Source organism: Porites lutea, chromosome 9 (assembly GCF_958299795.1).
Source record: "Porites lutea chromosome 9, jaPorLute2.1, whole genome shotgun sequence".
In the NCBI taxonomy this organism is placed as follows: Eukaryota; Metazoa; Cnidaria; class Anthozoa; order Scleractinia; family Poritidae; genus Porites; species Porites lutea.
In genome coordinates, this window is record NC_133209.1 from 26,408,600 (window position 1) to 26,427,142 (window position 18,543).

The window sequence follows — 18,543 nt, forward strand, 5'->3', positions numbered from 1 at the left end:
TAAAAATGATATAAATACTCGCGTGGCGATGCGAAAGTCAAATCATTTCACGCCATACATCCAACAGCAGCGAGTCTGAGTGAAGCTGGTGGCAGCGAGTTTAAAGTAGTTTCCTACTATGAATGTCAAACGTTTCGTTGGGATCATTACGACGCAACTGTATTTTGCTACGTTAATACAAGTAAGTTTCTTTTTAAAATTCAAGGACTTTTCAAGGACTACATTCTTAAATTTCAAGGACCTTATTTATTACTTTTTACATTAAGGTTCGACATAAACTGTCAAAATATTCTGACAATAATAGGCCTTTTTTCTTAATGGCAACCATTTTTTATGAAAATTCGTTTGTGATTGCTTATCAAAGAATAACCTTCCGTAATGAGCAAGACAATAATAGTGACGATGCTTCTTATCAAATGTTCTTCGATTAAAATTCAAGGACTTTCAAGGACCGAAATGAACGAAAGAGAATTTCAAGGGCCTTAAAGGCCTTGAAAAAGGACTCTTAAAATTCAAGGGTTTTCAAGACGCGTACGAACCCTGAGTATATGTAAGGCGCACTGGAAGAATGACGAGGAACGCTTTTAAAAGGGGTGAATAGGATAATCACATATTTTGGACTTCATTCTCATACTCGAAAACAAACGAAATTGATTACCAAAAAGTTTAAGAACTGGTAGGAGAAAAGGCAACAACTCCCGGGATTGGAAAAATGAACTTCCTTTACCCTCAAAACTTTCTGGCGCATAAATCTGGTTAACTTTTGTTTTATTATTTTATTTTTTGTTTTTCAGGCAATACCAGAAACATTCTCTGTGCGAATGATCAAAGACGGCGGAGTGTTTGATGAGAATGTGACTATTAATGTTGCTGAACAGACAGCGACTTTTTACGTACCCTCACGAAAAGGCGCAGATGAAGCTAATGTTGTCCACGATTTTCGCAAGGTAAACTCCACTTTCGCAGTGCTTAAGTGTTATTTATTTTTTTTACACTGATCAAACTTATTCACTGAGAATATGTGAGTGTGAGTATTGTATATGAATGATATTCAAACTAGTGGCTATGTCAACACATGAAATGTTTTATATATAATAAAATAAACTGAAGGAATTACCTTTGCACTTTTATGAAGCCTGCATGATAGCAAGCGCTTTATGGGCCAAGCGGGTGAACGGGGAATTTATGTGTTTTGCCCCCTTGTTTCCACGTTATGAACCGGCCCCTGAACCTGGCGTTCCCGGTGGTCCCCTACCGTTTATGCCCTGAGCGAAGCCCCGCTTCGTTTCTGTGAAATGTTAAAAAAAGGAACAGCAGCGTGCCTTTTTACACATCAAGATGTCAACACTTTTATCCATTCTCTTCATCTCTTCATTTATAGAACTTGGAGATAATCAGTTTGCCGAAGAAGAAAGTTTGTTTCGTATCACAGCTTAACAGCGACTTTCCACGACCTATAGAACTGATTGACTCTTTCAGAAAGGTACGTCATATGGACTTAAATTGCCTTATGATTAGCCTGAGAAAACAGCCGACATTTGGCGACGCCACGTGATAGGCCTGGGTACAATTATGTCCGGATATTTTTTAAGGTGTTTTAGAAGATTTTGAGATATTTAGAAAATCTCATGATATTTAGGAAAAAATTGTGATATTTAGAATTTTGTTGCGAAAAAAGTGCTGAAATCATTCTTTAGTAGGAAGCTACTTCAATGCTAATTAGGGGATGGGCATTTCAGTGACAGAATTTAAATCAAATCTCCACTTCTGTAACCTGAGATCAGGCTCAAGTTTAGTTTCGCTTTGTAAATAACACTCGGGCGGGCAATTGGGGGCAAACATGACATGTCTTGCCGCCAAACATTCGAAGTTTGGAGTAGGTCTTGAGTTCGGCACGGTGGACTTGCATGACGTTTGAAACCAAGTCAAGCTGCTGCCGTGTAGCACGGCAACGCGTGCCGTACCACAGGGCAGTAGCACGACTTGGTTTCAAACGTCGCGCTACTGCCGTGCTAAAGTCGAATTTAATTCGATCAATTGCGTTTGCCACGGCAGTAGCCAGACGTTTGAAACAGGCCTTACCTTTGGCGCTACAGTTTGCTTTAACGTCTAGCCAGGTCAAGCGTACCCCCAAGATGCCATTAATGAATTTATTATGCGAAAGTTGAATCCGTTGTAACTTGAGATCAGGCTCTTTTTTCGTTTCGCTTTGAAAATGACATTCCAGCATGCAAGGCGAAACGAAAAGAGGTTAGAGAGAATGTATGAGAACCGGTAACATTGGGCCTGATCTAAGGTTAAATCCGTTGGTAGTTGTAGATTTCAGATTCATCTCGGCATTCTTGCATGTGTAATGAGCCGTGAATTCACACGCGATTCAGTTACGAAAGTTCTACCGGCTCAATTTCCCTGAATTTGATGCAAATGTCTTCTAAGAAATTTAATCCGTTCAAAGATTTTCAATTTGACCGAATACAGAGAAGTTCTCGTAAAATATTCACTGCTCATTACGCATGCAGGAATGCCCATTTGAAGTTGACACTAGTTTCGAAAACGACGAACGGATTTATTTTTCAAACAATCAATTCATAAATCTTAGAGGGTAGGCATGACCTGCCTTGACTGTAACTTCACATGAATCTGAAATTTACAACTACGAACGGTTTCAACTTTTGAAAAATAAACCCATTAATGGGATCTTGGGGGGTACGCTTGACCTGGCTTGACTGTAACGGCTGTCAAAACTTCAAATGTTTGGCCGCAAAACACGTCATGTCCAGCACCCTTATTAGAACATGTTTTTTGTCTCTTGTTCACGCTTAGATGCAACCATGGCTACAAACCTTCTACGAAACGTCTGCCGTCCACTTTTTTGATTTATTGACATTTGCCGAATCAACCAACCAAAACCACTTCCATTGCGTGTTTTTTAGTATGCAAATTTTTCATACGTGGGAAGAAGATGCAGACTCACCGACTTAAAAGAATAGCTTTTATCTTTTTTTTGCAACTAACAATAAAACAGTAGCCACAATCACATTTAACTTCTTGTGAGATTCCCCGAGGAGATCTTGAAGGTTATTCTGTTGCAGTAGAAGGTAAAAAGTTTTCGAGAGGACGGCGACACGATGTCCTAGTTTTAATATTTTGGCTAGGCGAGCTCGAATTTAAAATACTGAAATTTCTATTTTTCTGTTGCCTTTATATTTTCCTCGGCAATTTTCCCCAATTTTCAGTACATAAATCTTTAAAAATCTTGGAGAAATGAATCGCGAACTCAATGCAAAAGATATACAAATTATCTCAAAATAAACTAACCTGAGATCACGCTCTCTTTTCGTTTCGCTTCGTAAATAACGGGCGTTTTCCATTCAGGAAAAAAAAACCGGAAATTTCGGTGGGAGCAAAAGTGGAATTTCCGATTGATAAAAAGGTGTTCCATTTGGTCGTAAACCCCGGTACGTCGCAGTGCCCAACCGTGGACCTGGAACTGGTACAAACTACGAGAAACGTATAAATGGAACAAGATATTCCGTTCGGAAATTCGAACCGAGAAAACGGGCCTTGGCGGTGACCTTTTTAGATTTTCCACTTTTTTCTGGGAATTTTCCTGTGGGACGAACCGACGAAGAGTGTTCCATTTACCACCGAACCGGAAATCCGGAAATTTTGACTAAATGGAAAGCGCCCCAGGTAAATATTATGTGACAATTTAGAAAGACGAAAACGAAACTACTAAAAATGCATGCTCAACTGATCTATAAACAAAACGAAATCCAATATTACAAACACACTTTGTAGTTCTCTTTAGTGGTGTTGTTGTTTTACTGCAGGTCTGAAAAGCTACCTACATTACAGTCAAGCCAGGTGAAGCGTACTCCTCAAGAATCCATTAATGAATTGATTATTTGAACAATGAATCCGTTAGTCGTTGGTGTCAAATAGACCTTGTCACGGTTTTCGACGCCATCTTGACAAGTAGACAAACGCGTGCAATTACAGTGTTTGTATATTTACAGACAAATGTATAGAAAATTTTAAAAAAAGGTTCTAGGTGTTCTAGCGCATGTAACGCCCTCAAATTTTTTCAGTAGAATCCTTAAGAGTGAAGCTTTAGTTTACAGTTCATATATTTTTTTAATCAGCCGTTTTACGGAAATTATTCGGTAATAGATTCTCATACAAACACTATAATTTCTCACGGGTTTGCCTACTCGTCAAGACGGCGTCGAAAACCGTGACAAGGTCTATTCAAAGCGGCATTCCTACATGTGTAATGAACTGTGAATATTTTACAAGAAATTCTCTGTATTTGGTCAGATTGAAAATCTTTGAATGGATTAAGTTTCTTTGAAGACAGTTACATCAAACTCAGGAAAACTGAGCTGGTAGAAATTTCATAACTGCCTTGCGTGTGAATTCACAGCTCATTACGCATGCAAGATCAATCTGAAATCTACAACTAGCAACGGATTCAACTTTCGAATAATCAATTCATTAATAGAATCTTGGGGGGTACGTTTGACCTGCCTTGAATGTAATTAATCGAAATTAACAAAAAGCAAACAGCCAACGAGCGAGGACACCAGTTTTCCTGGTTCATTTTTTACAAAAAGCGAAGGCAAACAACAAGTCTGTTAAATACTAAAGCGCCATTAACTTATATAATGATGCCTACAAAAAATTCCTTGAACAGCGATGCGATATTTTTTTTCTTCTAATACTTCACAGGCGATTGAAGTTTCTTTCGCAGTGAGTATCCGCTTGCGTACCCCGTTCTGAGAAGTCATTCCCGGCTAAACTTTCAAATGAAACCAGTTTTAAGATGGACAGTATTTTGATTTGCACTCGTTTGTAACAACTTGCAGAGAGATTCAACTCTACGATACACTCACATTAGTTCCGTAAATAAAGCAAATCCTGAGAAGATATGAACAACCATCTGAATTTTCTGAATTTCCAGTGCACATATTAAGGCATATTTTCCTACTATACTGAGACCATAAAACAATAAAAAAGACAGCAAAATCGATCCTTCTCTCCGCCGACGGCTGGTCATTCGCGAAAACAACCACGCGAAGAATAAGCGCTTTCAACTTCCGTTGATTCCAACAGCCAATCAGATCTTGTGGCATTGTTCTAACAGCAAATCAGCGTTGCGGCCAAAATCTGGCCGCAGTGAGCACAAACTTGTGAGAGTTTGTAGGAGGCCCAACTTTTAGCGGTAGCCGTTAGAGAGAATGTATGAGAACCGCTAAAATTGGGCTTAATCTCAGGTTACCACATATGGGCCTGTTGTAATCAGATTCAACAATATTCTCCAGTTATTAGTGTGGAATTTCTGCGCTCGTTTCTCAGACGTCATTTCGCAGGGCAACCAGTGAAGGCGTCGCTTAATGTCGGTTGTTTTTCTCACGCTACCTTATGATGTAATGGCAAAAGCACTACAACGGTAAAGATTCGTTATTTGGAGACTAGCATAAATAAAAAGCAAATTCTTTCAATTCCTAGGCAGCCCGCAACGGAAGACGTCTTTCCATTTTACGGAGGATAAAATCCGCTATGGAGATAAAAGAAGTGCCAGATGACCTTTCTAGTCTTCATCGTGCCGTCTTGGAAAATATGTGTCAGAATTTCCTGAACTATCGAGCAGAACCCGTAAACCAAGATTCAAATTCTGCTACTACGCCCCTATCGTTACAAAAAGGCAAGTGTTCATCATTCAGTCAACAAACCAACCAACCAATCAATTAATCAATAAATCAGTCAGTCAATCAATCAATCAATCAATCAATCAATCAATCAATCAATAAATAAATAAAAATCAATAAATCCATTAATCATTAAATATACTGAAGAGTAGCCTGCACAACGGGCGTTTTTTAGGCGAGCGAGGCAAGTGCAAGGCGGGCGTGAAGTGCGAAACACGCGACAGGTGTAAGGCTCGGAAGAAAGATATTCCGCGCCTTCTCCTGTCGCGCGTGTCTCGCGCTCCACGTCTACCTCCTGCTAGCCTACGTGCATACCTCTCCTATTTTCCTTTGTACTCGCAAGTAACAAAGGAAATAGGAGATGTCTAGGCGCAGGGTAACCTTGCTGCGTTTAGACTTACAAAAATTGCAGCACAATTTATAAATTAGACGAACCTTAATGCGGCAAATACAGCTGTGGTGAGAAATGAAATACGAGCTCCCCTAAAAACACCTGCGAGGGAGGCTAGTCTTCGCTCGTCCGTAAAACGCGGGGAAAAAAACGCCTGTTCTGCATGCTAGCTGTAAAGTAAGCAGAAGTAAACAGTGAGGAAACAGTAAAGTTTGGGTTCTATCGACTGATTGAGTAAAGACTGAGAAGGTAACCTTTCAAGCGCAAGCAGACTCCTAGGGAACAGGTATTACTTACAGTGTATATGTGACTCCATCTTCGCGTTTGAATCTTCGGTTACTTCAAATCGAAGTTTTCAATGAACGCAAACCTTCCACAAGTCCTCTGAATGTCTGCATGATGGGAGGTTAAGCATGGCGCGCCACGAAGTGTCGTGTCAAGGGTATATTGAAAACAAAATTATAACCAACTGAGGTAGCATACAAGAATCTTATATTGCATTGTTTTAAAACTAATTCTTTGTTTTACTCTATTTCAGGCAGAAAAAAGAATCGTGTTTATCGACGCAATTGTTCTAGCACAGTTTGCTATACAGCGGAAGTGTGTTACCTGCGGTGCCCAAGGAAAAGCTGCTATGAGTGTAGAAACGAGAGAGTTTGTGACACCATTGATTGCTAATTGGAATTTTCTCTTACGAAAACCGCCTGGCTGAATATCCTAAGCCAGACTGTATTCACAAACTGGTCACAGAATTAGTGCTGGTGGTTGGGAGGGGCGCGTATAAAAAATGAGGCTGTACGAAGTCTTTTAAAGTGAGGTGTTACAGTTGTTATACTTAGAATTTCTTCTTTTTAATGAATTTTTACATTGTCATGCACTTAAGTGCCTTTCAGTGAAAAGAGAAAGCTTTGTCCAAATTCTGGCTATTGTGTCTCTCAGAACTAAGCTAGAAATTGCTAAAAATATTTGAGCAGTATTATATAAGCAGAATAGGAAAAGCACGTTTTTTGTTGCAATAAAGAGAAAAAAATAATGGTAATAAACTCATTGAATGAAGACTAAAATACATGAATAAATTGTTTGCAGTGTTTCCTGCTTGCTGTTACTTTGGGGGATACAGTAACTTTGGTAGTGTACTATAAAAGATGCTTTCCACGGATCCCAATAAAAAAATTGATAAAAGTTTTTTGCTGGTGTTGTCAGGAAAAATAATCGCCCAAAGTCTTAAATTCAGGATTTTGGAAAGCTAAATTCTTGAAATCGGCCAAAATCTTAAATTCAGGATTTTGGAAAGCTAAAATCTTGAAATCGGCCAAAATATTGAATTCAGGATTTTCGAAAGCTAAAATCTTGCAATCGGCCAAAATCTTGAATTCAGGATTTTGAAAAGCTAAGATATTCAAAACGGCCAAAATCTTGAATTCAGGATATTGGAAAGCTATAATCTTGAAATTGGCCAAAATCTTGAATTCAGGATTTTGGAAATCTAAAATCTTGAAATCGGCTATAATCTTGATTTCAGGATTTTGGAAAGCTAAAATCTTGAAATAGGCCAAAATCTTGAATTCAGGATTTTGGAAAGCCAAAATCTTCAAATTGGCCAACATCTTGAATTCAGGATTTTGGAAAGCTAAAATCTTTAAATCGGATAAAATCTTGAATTCAGGATTTCAGGAAAAATAATATCTGGCGACCCAGATTGCATCGTCTTGCATTGCCTGTATTTTCTACAGCACAAGCATCCTGTTTATAACTGCAGTAGTGATACAGCTATGAGTAGACCTTTCCCATATTTCTGTAAACAAAGGCATCAAGTCGAGGCATGGGTGGACAAAATACAGTGATTTGTATGAAATTGTCCACCCGAGCCTCAACCTCATTTTTTTTATGTTTGGTTACTGGTGTGGAAGGTGGGAAAGGTCTGTTAGGCAAGAAAGTTATGATTTTTGTGTTTCTCCATCTTTGCTTTCTTTCTCCCATTTCGCGCTAGAAGTCGTCGGCAAGATTTTTGGCCTTTTCTTATCTCAGAAACCAGGCTGAAATTTCTCTTCTGAACTCAAGGCGAAATTGGTCCTAGCTGGTAACCGGGCTCATATGAAGACGCCCTCAAATATATTCGAACTAAATATAGATCATCACTATCAGTGTCAAATCAAAGGGTGACCAAACAAAACGATAAATAAAACTTACTGGGAACGGCTATTTAACTTAACCGTCATGCTCTTGTACTTCACACCCAGAAATGTCACCGGAACATCTTTAATCATTCTTTCTAAGCACGTATAAGTCAACAAGAGCAGCAGCAGTAACATTACCATACAGCGGAGCGCTCGATTTTCAGCTGGATTTTTTTTCTTTCCTGGAACCTCTCCAGAATCCTCGCCATAAAAGACACAATGCTTGGGACATCGCCAGGCTTCTTCGGTTAAAACACTTAGTAACGAATCTGTCTGAGTCCAAAATTTCTCGTAAATTCCGTGCTATCAGGAGACTAATTTGCATCACCATCCTACAGTTCGTGGACCTTGGTCCGCGACTAAAAATTATTACTTTATTATTACCATGAATATCTTCAGGGGCACCCAACGAGAATAGTTCAAAACCACCTAAACATAGCATCGTTTATTTTAGTATTTACGCGGTAGATGTAGGTATATTTTATCCCCTAAAATTTTTTCATCTGTTCAGATTTCCTAGCTGAAAGTCTAGTGATCCGAAAATTATAGGGATCAAAACTCACATTTTCGAAAATTTCAGCCAGAAAAAGGGCTCCCGAAAATTCCAGGTGATCTCAGTTTTTAGGGTAAAAATACGTTAAAAATTTGCAATTATACCATTTTTTAGATGTTCGAAACTCCTAGGAGAGGCAGGCAAGCAAGAAATTTGTATAGGTAACAGCATGATTGTAGTGATATTTGGCCCAAATACCACGAGTGATATTTCAAAATTGTTATACGTAATTTCACGAGCCGTTAGGCGAATGAGATTTAAGACAATTTTGAAATATCGGAAGTGGTATTTATGCAAATATTACGTACAAATCATGCTATTATTTGTTTATACTGCTACCCAAGAAAGGTTTGTAATTTTCACATGTAGGTATTTCAACTTAAGCTAAAATACCATTGCTCTAAGCCAATCAAATTGCAGAAATTTCTCATTTCTCATGCTTGTAATTCGAGAAAAGGCGACCGTGGTCCTTGGTCCGCGACAGAGGTAAACAGCAGGAACAAAGCTTAAAAATGTGATAGTTTCCACACGAAAACTAGATCTTCACAGTATTTCATGCAGTTTTTCTATTCTTGGTGCAATTGAGGCTATAGTTTTTTTGCTTTTTTTCTTTATTTATTTACAAAAAAAATAATAATTATAAATACGTGTTCTTTTTCTTCTGTTGTCAGTACTAAAACGTGGCCACTATGACTCACTTTGCTTTTACCCACATTTGAAATAATTAGTCTCAGGAAGTTTAAAGTTTCACAGCAGATATCGATCAGTAACTCTTTAGATCCGTCTTTCATTTTTAACAGTTCTCTAATTTCTTTAGCTCAGATAAACTTGCCCACAAGTCGACTTTTTTGAGCAACAAAATCGTGAGACTAGACGAGCAAGTGACAAAGTCCCTCCTTACTTTCCTTAAAGATTTGCTGTGAAAAAAGCCTTTTTTCCAGGAGATGAGCAATAGATAACTATTAAAAGGGGCACCGCGTCAATTTTCGGAAAATATCTGTTTGGAAGACGATTTGAGATCTAGAATTTAGAATTTTCGGAACGCAATAGGAAACTACTTTAAACTCGCTGCTACCGCCTTCACTCGATCAGACTCGCTTCTGTTGGATGTATGCCGTGAAATGATTTAACTTTCGCGTTGCCACGCGTGTATTTATATCATTTTTATGTATTTGAAAACCATAATGATCCTTCCGTTTAACCAAGCAAGCTTCCTTTTTCCTGCTGTTTCATCGGCCAATTTTGCGATTATTAACTGTATTGATTCAGGGGCACCCAACGTTAATTTTCCGGAAATATCTGTTCGGAAGACGATTTGAGATCTAGAATTTTCGGAACATTTGTTGTAAAATTTTATGCTTGTCTGCCCTTCCTAGGATAAACGGATTTTTACCCTAAACGGGTCAGCTAGAAGTTTAGGGGGCGTTTTTTCCGGCTGACATTTTCGAAGAGGTAAGTTTTGCGATCCCTATAATTTTCGGATCATTAGACTTCAGCTAGGAAATCTGAACAGATGAAAAATTTTAGGGGATAAAAATATGTCGATATCGGCGTGAATATCATGGTTACCTGATTTGTTTTGACGCTGGAACTGTCGGCTAGATTGCAGAATACGCAGAGGTGCATCTGCAGCGATTAGAAGACGCTGGAAGACCAGTCGGCAAATTTACAAGGAAATTCTGGCCTTGAAGGAATTCTCTCAAAGCATTTTCTTGTTCGGAAGAAGGCTTTAAAGTTCGAACTGGTCTTTCATATTTGTTTACTCTAAACAATCCTTGCCAACTCCCTTCTGTGTAGCCTGCGAGGAGGAACGTCTGCGACTCAGCGACAGAAATTCCATACTGATGACGTAAATCAATGTTTACATAATAAATCAGGTAGTCATGGGGTTCCAAATGCAAATTTTTTCAACTTCACGTTTCTCCTGGTCGATTTTGTTAAAGTGTTGTGTGCATCTACGAATGAGCTCCAGCAAAACTCAATTGCTTCTTCTAGAGAAGACTATATTCCACAAATATTGGCTGTTTTGTTCACGAGATTCATCGCCTTTACACTTGACCTTTGCGGCCTTTTGTCTTTTGTCTGTCATTCGTAAACAATAGCTAAAACAACGAAACTACTCCGTCGACCAATATAAAGCGCTTCTGACCGGATTCCGCACAGATTTTGCGCCATCAGTATGGAATTTCTGTTGCTGAGTCGCAGACGTTCCTTCTCGCGAAACGTCCCTCAACAGAAGAGAAACAGGCTAGTGCGCAGGCTACCTTCAGTGAATTTTGATATGCCACTGCGCCCAACCGTCACGCACACGTAAAAATTAGGCCAATCGTGAGGCGTATAAGAAACCCGAAAGAAACCCGCCTATCACTGAGAAACACTCACATATATCCTTGTGACTCTGCAGGATATTAGAACGAGTTTTTTGTGTACTAATTCGCAGACGAACTATAGAAATGGTTTAGACGAGTGTGTGGGCCGGCTAAAAGGCAGGCTATTGTGCGACTGAGCTTCCTGCATTTAACTGTTTCCTCTTAGACAACATACTGATGTGTTATTCAACAACTGATTGTTTTAGCTTACGTGTGAGACAGGAGGTTGAATAATTAATTAATGAAAATTACAACATCCGTAGAACATGAAACTAAACTGATAACATAATTTGCTAATCTATCGTATGGCACGAAATTTTTGCGGGTTTTTATTTTTGCCCTTTTTGCGCTTTTTCCAGCGATCCGCAAAAATAAGTTCCCGCAAATAAAAATTACCGCAAACATTTTTCCCGCAAAAATTTACTCCAGAGTAAATATACTCTAACTTAAATTCGCTACACAAAAATACAGTACTAAGAAATCGTGTCTGTTCAATCACAACTTGTCTCTTTCATTCAGATTTATTAGCCAAAGCAACGGTGATATTTTCACATATGAAGATAACATGTTATTTTGACATGTTTCGCGCGAAAGCTCACCTGTTATTTCATTGGTGTTTATATAATAAAACGAAATACTGGTTTTTTGTTTGAAAATATGTATTTCTATTGCATGTACTCAATAAAAACGAAAATATTCTCAATGCTAGGTACTTTCTGAATTTGACCCAAATCGTCCGTATCTAACAAGGAGACGGCCCTTTCAATTGCAACCAGTGCTCAGATCTACAAGTGTAATGAATTGTTCGCTTAATATAATCAACGGGGGCACCCAACGAAAATATACTTCAAAACCACTTAAACAGAGTATCGTTAAACGTATTTTAGTATCTAAACGGCAGATATCGGCATATTTTTATCCCCTAAAATTTTTTACCTGTTGGGAGTTTCCTAGCTGAAAGTCTATTGATCCGAAAATTATAGGGATCAAAACTTGCCTTTTCGAAAATTTCAGCCAGAAAAAGGGCTTCCGAAAATTCTAGCTGACCCTTTTAGGGTAAGAATCCGTTAAAATGAGCAATTATACCATTTTTACATGTTCGAAAATCAGGCTAGGAGAGGCAGGCAAGCATGAAATTCTACAACAAATGTTCCGAAAATTCGAGATGTCAAACCGTCTTCCGAACAGATATTTTCCGAAAATAAACGTTGGGCGCGGCCTGAACCAATATAGTTAATAATCGCAAAATTGGATGATGAAACAGTAGGAAAAAAGAAGCTTGCTTGGTTACAGTGTGTAAACAGAAGGATCATTATGGTTTTCAAATAACTGACAAAAAAAATGATATAAATACAGGCGTGGCAACGCGAAAGTCAAATCATTTCACGGCATACATCCAACAGAAGCGAGTCTGAGTACGGGAAGCCGGTAGCAGCGAGTTTAAAGAAGTTTCCTACTATGAATGTCAAACGTTTCGTTGGGATCATTGCGACGCAACTGTATTTTGCTACGTTAATACAAGTAAGTTACTACCTTTTAGACTTGCATCCCTAAACAACAGCACAAAATGAAACGATCCTCAACAAAAAGGGAATTAAGTCCCATAAACTATATGACCTTATTCTTTTATTGGTGGTCGAAATGATTGGTAAAACTTTCAGCGTCACGTACCCGGTTGTTAAATGACACACAAAATCATGATAAAACTCACATACGATACGATATGACTGGCCTAGCCACAGAACTCAACAATTGCAACACCATGAAAAGTATACAGGGTTCGTACACTTTTTCTGCCGTAAAATTCAAGGACTTTCAAGGATCACATTCTTAAATTGCAAGGACCTTATCTATTACTTTTTACACAGGTTCGACATAAACTATAAAAATATTCTGATAGTAATGGGCCTTTTTTTCCTAACGGCAACCATTTTTTTACGAAAACTCGTTTGTGCATGAGCGCTTATCAAAGAATAACCTTCCGTAATGAAAAAGACAATAATAGTGACGATGCTTCTTATCAAACGTTCTTCGATTAGACTTCAAGGACTTTCAAAAGGACCAAAACGAACGAAAGAGAATTTCAAGGACTTTCAAGCGGGCCTTGAAAAAGGACGCTTTTTTAAGGGTTTTCAAGGGTTTTCAAGACGCGTACGAACCCTGAGTATATGTAAGACATATTAGAAAAAAAAGACGAGGAACGCTTTTAAAACGGGTGAATAGGATAATCACATATTTTGGACTTCATTCTCATGCTCGAAAACAACCGAAATTGATTACCAAAAAGTTTTAGAACTGGTAAGCAGGAGAAAAGGCAACAACTCCCGGGGTTGGAAAAATGAACTTCCTTTACCAAAACTTTCTGGCGCATAAATCTGGTTAACTTTTGTTTTATTATTTTATTTTGTTGTTTTTCAGGCAATACCAGAAACATTCTCTGTACGAATGATCAAAGACGGCGGAGTGTTTGATGAGAATGTCACTATTAATGTTGCTGAACAGACAGTGACTTTTTACGTACCCTCACAAGAAGGCGCTGTTAAAGCTAATGTTGTCCACGATTTTCGCAAGGTAAACTTCGCTTTCGCAGTGATAGAGTGTTAATTGTTTCTTTTCTACACTGATTAAACTTATTCACTGAGAATATGTGAGTGTGAGTATTGTATATGAATGTCCACACATGAAATGTTTTATATATACAGTAATAAAATAAACTGAAGGAATTTATTTACCTTTACCCTTTTATAAAGCCTGCATGATAGCAAGCGCTTTTTGAGCCAAGCGGGTGAACGGGGAATTTAATTTTACCCCCTTGTTCCCAAGTTAGGAACCGGCCCCTCAACCTGTCGTTCCCAACCGCCCTCGGGCGATTTTCGGCTGGTCCCCTACCGTTCATGCCCTGAGCGAAGCTCTGCTTCGTCTCTGTAAAATGTTAAAATATGGAACATCAACGTGCCTTTTTACACAAGATGTCAACTATATTACCCATTCTCTTTATTTATAGAACTTGGAGATAATCAGTTTGCCGGAGAAGAAAGTTTGTTTCGTATCGCAGCTTAACAGCGACTTTCCACGACCTGTAGAACTGATTGACTCTTTCAGAAAGGTACGTCATATGGACTTAAATTGCCTTATGATTAGCCTGAGAAAACAGCCGACATTTGGCGACGCCACCATAGGCCTGGATACAAATATCCGGATATTTTTTAAGATATTAAGAAGACTTTGACATAATTAGGAGATCTCATGATATTTCGGAAAAAAACTGTGATATTTAGAATTTTGTTACGAAAAATGTACTGAAATCATGTTTTTTCTAGGAAGCTATTTCAACGCTAATTCGGGCATGGGGCATTTCAGTGACAGAAATTTAAACAAATCTCCACATATGTAACCTGAGATCAGGCTCAATTTTCGCTTAGCTTTCTAAATAACATTCCGGCGGGCAAGGCGAAACGAAAAGAGAGGCTGATACAAACCTACGAAACGTCGGCCGCCCACTTTTTTCATTGATTGACATTTGCCGAATCAACCAACCAAAACCACTTTCGTTGCATGTTTTGTAGCGTGCAAATTTTTCATATGTGGGAAGAAGATGCAGAGTCACTGACTTAAAAAATAGCTTTTATCTTTTTTTCAACAATAAAACAGTCGCCACAATCACATTTAACCTCTTGTGAGATTCCCCGAGGAGATCTTGAAGGTTATTCTGTTGCAGTAGAAGGTAAAAAGTTTTCGAAAAGACGGCGACACGATGTTCTAGTTTAAATATTTTGGCTAAGCGCGCTCGATTTTTAAATTTTTAAAATACTGAAATTTCCAATTTTCCCCGATTTTCAGTGGATAATTCTTTTAAACTCTCGGAGGAACAAATCTTCACTTTTTCAAAGGAAAAATAAATTATCTCAGAACAAACCAAACGAGTTCTCAAGTGCATTTAATTTAGTCCCGTGAATACACTTTGCAATTTGCGAATTTACTAGAAACAACAGTCTAAAAGCATATTTCTTTATCAGTCTAGGTATTAAAAATGTCATCCGCCACTTTGTTGGAAAGACGTAACGGTACTACTAATGACTGCACGCTCAATTGAGCTATAAACAAAAGGAAAAACAATATTAGAAACACACTTCAAGTTCTCCTTTGTTGTGTTGCCTCCGCTTGCGTACCCCGTTCAGAGAAGTCATTCCCGGCAAAACTTTCAAATGAAACCAGTTTTAGATGGACAGTATTTTGATTTGCACTCGTTAAGGCACATTGTTCGCAGTCAACAACTTGCAGAGAGTTTCAACTCTACGATACATTCACATTAGTTCCGTAAATAAAGCAAATCCTGAGAAGATATGGACAACCATCTGAATTTTTCTGAATTTCCAGGGCACATATTAAGGCATATTTTCCTTCTATAACTGAGACCATAAAACAATAAAAAAGACAGCAAAGTCGATCCTTCTCTCCGCCGACGGCTGAAACAACTACGCGAGGAAAAGGGCTTTCAACTTCCGTTGATTCCAACAGCCAATCAGATCTTGTGGTATTGTTCTAACAGCAAATCAGCGTTGCGGTCAAAATCTAGCCGCAGTGAGCACAGACTTGTGAGAGTTTGTAGGAGGCCCAACTTTTAGCGGTAGCCGTTAGAGAGAATGTATGAGAACCGCTAAAATTGGGCTTAATCTCAGGTTACCACATATGGGCCTTTCGTAATCAGATTCAGCGATACTCTCCATTTATATCATATGCCATGTGGCTAATGTTGAACAAAATGGCTGATGACTTACCCTCTGAGCCACGCACAAACCAAACAGTAGTGTCCCTTTTAGACCACCTTAGACCTCCAGCACCTCATGGTCTTTCACGAACTCTGCCTAAATTAAAGTGCAGTGCCCTAGTCTTCTTGGAGGCTGAAGGGCACTGTAAATAAGGTTGACTTTATGTGAAATTGTTTTAGTTTTGTTGTATGCTGTACAAGAATGTAATTTCCCGAAATTTACTGAAATTTGTGTTGCCATTTTAGATGACAGGCTATATTGTTGTGTTTTTACTGTAATATTTATGACATGAAGCCAGATATTTTTGAGATATTTAGAAAAAAATCGGGAATTTCCGGAAACATATTTAGGCGATTTTTGGTGATATTTGTATCTAGGCCTACGCCACCACTGGTTTCCCCAGGAAATAACGTCTGAGAAACGAGCGCAGAAGTGCGTCTGAGTATGGGTAGTGTGTCTGATTGATCGTACTGCGTGGGAAATTTGCTTCAACCTGTCAGAAGCACTACCCAGATCTGGGAAGTGACGCGTCATCAGTGTGGAATTTCTGCGCTCGTTTATCAGAGGTCGCAGGGAAACCAGTGACGGCGTCGTTTGATTAATGTCGGTTGTTTTTCCCACGCCACCTTATGATGCAATGGCAAAATCACTATAACCGTAAAAATACGTTATTTGGAGACTAGCATAAATGAAAAGCAAATTCTTAAAATTCCTAGGCAGCCCTCAACAAAACAAGTCTTTCTTTTTTGCTGAGGACAAAATCCGCTATGGAGATAAAAGAAGTGCCAGATGACCTTTCTAGTCCTCATCGTGCCGCCTTGGAAAATATGTGTCAGAATTTCCTGAACTATCGAGCAGAACCCGTAAACCAAGATTCAAATTCTGCTACCACGCCCCTATCGCTACAAAAAGGCAAGTATTCATCATTCAGTGAACCAACCAACCAACCAACCAATCAATCAATTAATCATTTAATATACTGAAGAGTAGCCTGCAGGACGGGCGTTTTTTAGGCGAGCGAAGGCAAGTGCAACAAAGGCGTAAAGCGCGAAACACGCGACAGGTGGAAGGCTCGGAAGAAGGAGATTCGCGCCTTCCCCTGTCGCGAGTGTCTGGCGCTCCACGCCTACCTCGTGCTAGCCTACGTGCATACGTCTCCTATTTCCTTTGTACTCGCAAGTAACAAAAGAAATAGGAGATATCTGGGCGCAGGTCAACCTTGCGCTTGTCTTCGCTTAGCCTTCAACGCAGGCTTTTTTAGGGAGATCGTATTTCGTACCTTCCCGCAGCTGTATTTTGATTTATTGATACAAGAAAGTTGCAGCTTTTAAACTTACAAAAATTCCTAAAATAACAGCAAACGAACCTTAACATAAAATACAGCTGTGGGGAGAAACGAAATACGAGCTCCCCTAAAAACGCCTGCGAGGGGGGCTATCTTCGCTCGTCCGAAGAACGCGGGAAAAATAAACATCCGTTTCTCCGCGCGAAACTTCCCTAGCGGCGAAGAGCGAGGAGAAACGGATGTTTTCGCAGGCTGTGAAGAAACAGTAAAGTTTGGGTTTTATTAACTGATTGAGTAAAGACTGAAAAGGTAACCTTTGAATAGCAAGCGGAGTCCTGTGGAACAGGTATTACTTTACAGTATATATATGACTTTGGCTTCGCGTTTGAATCTTCGGTTACTTCAGGCCGAAGTCTTCAATGAACGTAAACCTTCCACAAGTCCTATGAATGTCTGCATGATGGAGGTTAAGCATGCCGCGCCACGAGTGTCGTGTCAAGGGCATATCGAAAACAAAATTATAACCAACTGAGCTAGCATACAAGAATCTTATATTGCATTGTTTTAAAACTCACTCTTTGTTTTACCTTATTTCAGGCAAAAATAAGAATCGTGTTCATCGACGCAATTGTTCTAGCACAGTTTGCTATACAAGGAAAGTGTGTTACCTTCGGTGCGTAGGTAAAGGCTGCTTTGTGTGTACAAACCAGAGATTTTGCGACCCCATTAATTGCTAAATGAATTAATTTTCTCTTACGAAAACTGCCTTACTAAATATCCTAAGCCAGATTGTATTCACAAACTGGTCACAGAATTAGTGCTGGTGGTTGGGAGGGGCGCGAATAAAAAATGAGGCTGTACGAAGTCTTATAAATTGAGGTGTTGCAGTTGCTATACTTAGAATTTCGTCTTTTTAATGAATTTTGACATTGTCATACGCTTAAGTGCCTTTCAGCTGAAAAGAGAAAAAATCTTGCCCAAATTCTGGCTATTGTTTCTCTCAGAACTAGGCTAGAATTGCTAAAAATATTTGAGCAGTATTGTATAAGCGAAATAGGAAAAGCACGTTTTTTGTTGCAATAAAGAGAAACGATAATACTAGTCATTGAATAAAGGCTAAAATACATGAATAAGTTGTTTGCAGTGTTTCCTGCTTGCTGTTACTTTTGGGGATACATTCACTTTGGTAGTGTACTATAAAGGATGCTTTCCATAGATCACAATAAAAAAAATGATAAAAGTTTTTTGCTGGTGTTGTCAGGAAAATGTTAATAATATTTGGCGACCC